This window comes from Humulus lupulus, chromosome 7 (assembly GCF_963169125.1).
Source record: "Humulus lupulus chromosome 7, drHumLupu1.1, whole genome shotgun sequence".
Lineage (NCBI taxonomy): Eukaryota > Viridiplantae > Streptophyta > Magnoliopsida > Rosales > Cannabaceae > Humulus > Humulus lupulus.
In genome coordinates this window covers 29089166-29093313 of record NC_084799.1, presented here as the reverse complement: position 1 = coordinate 29093313, position 4148 = coordinate 29089166, and the positions used below count along the sequence as shown (strand labels likewise).

Genomic DNA, 4148 nt, shown 5'->3' with positions numbered 1-4148 from the left:
GGTTAAGAGCGCAATTGGATCAACTTCTAAGACTCACGCTACTTTCTTATTCTCTCGCTCAGTAGGCCAATTATAATTATTCATAGCCATCTCTTCCAACAATTCATATGCCTCATTAGCGCTTTTTCTCATAAACGCTCCTCCAGATGCTGCATCTATAATTGTCCTTGTATTTCCCCCCAAACCATTATAAAAAGTATGTACTAACAACCACTTCTCTATTCCATGATGTGGACATTTTCTTTGTAATTCCTTAAATTGATCCCATGCATCATACAAAGACTCCCCATCCAGTTGATTGAAATTGTTAATCTCTCCTCTTATTCTGGCTGACTTAGCAGGAGGAAAATATCTGCCAAGAAACTTTTGAGCCAAATCTTCCCAAGTAAGTATAGAGTTGGTTTGTAATGAATTCAACCAACTCTTAGCTCTATATCTTAGTGAAAATGGAAAGAGTCTCAATCTTACAGCATCATTACGAACCCAATTCATCTTAAATGTAGCACATAACTCCAAAAAACTTGTGATATGTAAATTTGGATCCTCATTTGGTAACCCTCCAAATTGAACACGGTTTTGTACCATCTAAATAATTGATGGCTTTATTTCAAAATTATTCGCCTCTACAATAGGAGTTTGAATACTTGAATGTATCCCTGTAATAATAGGGTGTACATAATTCCTTAGTATTGGATCTACCTCAGCTACATTACCCATATTTGCATTGTTGTTCACACCATTATTCACGTTTTCAGCCATGGTGAATTCTAACCTTTTATTTATTTTTCGATTCTATTTGCACGTTTTGTCAATTTCCAGATCCATTGGTATAATCTCCTTTCGTGTATTTCCTCGCATATACCAACAACTCCTGAAATACAATATAACCTTTATTCGAATAAATGTTAAACACAAATAAAATAAAACAAAATATAATTAACCAATCAAATTAGAAAAAATAACAATTAACTGTGATATTGGAAATTAAGTCCCCGGCATCAGCGCCTAAAACTTGATCGTGAATATATATATATAAACGCAAGTGCACGCAATCGATTCAAGTATTATATGATAAGTAAAGTATCGTTCCCTCGAAGACTATCTTCCCAGTACCACTAATTGTTCTTTAAATTTCTATTTGGCAACTAATGATTTGACTTTTGAATTTAATTTTAAATATGAAAATACTTTAAACAAGAAAACAACTACCTAAAAGATTTAAAACACTATAAAAAATACCTAGGATGTTAATTTCATCAACTTTTCATTCTACTAATTGTATTAATCAATTCTAGATTTATTTCTTTCTATTCTAATACCATGTTAACATAAATCGATTCGTATTCTTTTTCAAGATATAAGATCTTAGCCTATATGCAGGTTTTCTACATCTCCGTGATAAACTTAAACATATCGAAGGCATTAAGCATGGAAACCTAATTACTACACAAGTCGTATAGGTACTTTCGTCCAATATGCAACCTATGTCTATATAATGATAGCATATTAAATTCTCATCTTTCGAATTTTGAATCAAAATCATTAAAACAAGCAAATAGTGATCAAGTATTTACTAGCATTAAACACACATTATATAGATTAGAATAGAGAAGAAAAATCAAAAGAATATCATAATTCAATTAGATAGAAATCCAAGTGACTACATTAAACCCAAATAATTCATAACTTGAAGAAGAAATAAAAATATGAAATTGCATAATATTAAACCTAAGAACTAAAATTAGTCTCTAAAAAATGTAATTTAAAACTGACCATCATGACTTAATTAAACCTTAAACACGAATTTATAGTAAAAAAGAATAAAATCTTGAGTTTTTCCTTGTGCAGACCGTGAATTGGCATTGTTTGGGTCACGGCTCGTGTCTATTCCTGACCTTTTTCTTCTCATATTTTGGCTTCAGGCGCCGCAACTCAACTTAAGCAAGACGCGGCCCGTGGCTCATCTTCTCCTGAACTTAGCCTCTGTTTCCTCTTAAGTCGCGACTTGAAATCCCAAGTCGCGACACTAATTCTTTCCAGCAACATATACGTCTCTAATTTCCCCTCAAGTCGCGACTCTAAGGTCCAAGTCGTGACTTAATTAACTTTTTCTCATATTTTATCCTTCAGATCATCTCTTCATCAAAACTCGTCCTTGAAGTATCCTTGATATCATTTTTAGTCCAATAACTGCCAAAAGCCTCATTTTCCCACCATTTAGCTTCTTTTTGTATTTTTTTCTCATGATTCATCACACCAACCTACAACAAAGATAAACACAAGCGTAATCTTTCATAAAAAACACAAAAACACTCAAGATTACCACAAAAACACTTTCTAAAATGACCCTAAAATGAAGTTATCACGCTCTATAACAAATATAGATACATTATTAATTATCCATTATTACAACCATAATTTGTCACTTAATCCTATATAGACGGTCTATAATGAGATGGGACTAAAATACTATTTTACCCCTCATTGTATTTTATCCTTAAAACACTTAGTTCCGTGTAAATGATATTTCAGTAAACTATTATTATTTACTAAAATGAGATCTCTATCATTTAGCACCTTGAACCAAACTAAAAGGAAACCATCGTTTCACTTCTTCATCAGAAGCTATAGATGTTCATATCTATGATTAACACTCCCACTCAATTATACTACCGAGTTCCCAAGATGTAAGTATGGGCTAGTCCGTAGGGTAAGCTAGTAACGAACAAGTCAAATAACTCAAATACTACAATCTGTTAGAATACTAACCACTTAGAATTGAGATTGAATTGACCTATGATCATTTATATGATACGAATAGAATAGATAATAACGGTATGTTTACTTATCCTATCTACTGTCAATATCGGTGCAGTCCAGTATAACAAATACATCTAATCTTATCTACTTTGCTAATGTTATGGAAAGAACATAACACTGCGATGTATAAGTAGATCATATCGTAGATTGGCAAGTCAGGGTAAATCCTGTGCACTGACTAATCTTAGATCTAACTTATTTTGAACATATAATCATATTTATATTCCATTGTGATTACGTCACTATAAATATGATTAGCTATATGCTTGGGATTCAATAGAAGTTTATATTAAACAAATAATCATGAAAATAAAACATGTGAGCAAAGTGATTGACCAAGTCAAAAATTAATTTTTAATTTTTTATTGATAATAAAATGAGATTACAAAGAAATTAAGTTTTAATTAAGGTATAAAACCCCAACACCAGGTTAGGCCCGAGCCTCTTCTGAGGGCCCATGGACCCATTTGACCCTGCCACATGTCATAGGTAGAAAATAGGGATAACAATAATAATAAAATTACAAACATACCCTTCCAAATTAATAAAACTTGATTAAGAGTAAAAGTATGGCATAAACCAACTTTTAGACAAAAAATATGAGAAAATAAACTCATAAAAGTGAAAAAAAAATTTTAATAAAAAGCCATAGATTAACTTTTTTTGAAGAAAAAAAAGGGCATATTTTTTCACACTCTATTAAAAATCTCATATAAAATGTAATTTCCAAAAAGAAAAAGAGTAAGAAGAAGAATAAGAATAACGTATATTTTCAATAACATAGGTCACTAGCCACCTCAAAAAAAACCTAGAAATATACATATATATATCATAATGTAAATGTAACTAGTTACATATCCTAGATCTGAAGAAAAAAATAGTTCTAAGAACAGTATACTAAAAACATATCATCAACATATTCTGACCTGAGGCGGAGGAATGTAGAGTTCTAGGTCAGAGACTATGTCTTCCTTAAGGTTTCACCTCTAAGAGGGGTGAAGAGGTTCGGGAAGAAGGGCAAGCTGAGCCCTAGTTTTGTGGGACCGTTTGAGATCCTGGAGAGGATCGGACAGGTGACCTATAGGTTGGCCTTACCCCCTGCACTGTCTAGTGTGCATAATGTATTCCATATTTCCATGTTGAGGAAGTATGTGTCAGATGGAACTCGTGTACTGAGTTATGAGGGTTTGGAATTGGAGTCAGACTTGTCTTATGAAGAACAACCAGTTTAGATTCTTGACAAGAAGGAAAAGGTCCTGAGGAATAAGACTATACCTTTGGTTAAGATATTATGGAGGAACAACAGGGTCGAGGAAGCGACCTGGGAG

The 4148-nt window shown here is 32.6% G+C and overlaps 1 non-coding gene across 1 annotated transcript; it reads left to right on the top strand.

Moving 5' to 3' along the window:
* The first annotated feature begins 220 nt into the window (after positions 1-220).
* On the top strand, positions 221-327 carry LOC133793050 (small nucleolar RNA R71). Its single transcript, XR_009874513.1, has one exon. It is a non-coding gene; the product is annotated as a small nucleolar RNA R71 (small nucleolar RNA).
* Positions 328-4148: the final 3821 nt, after the last annotated feature.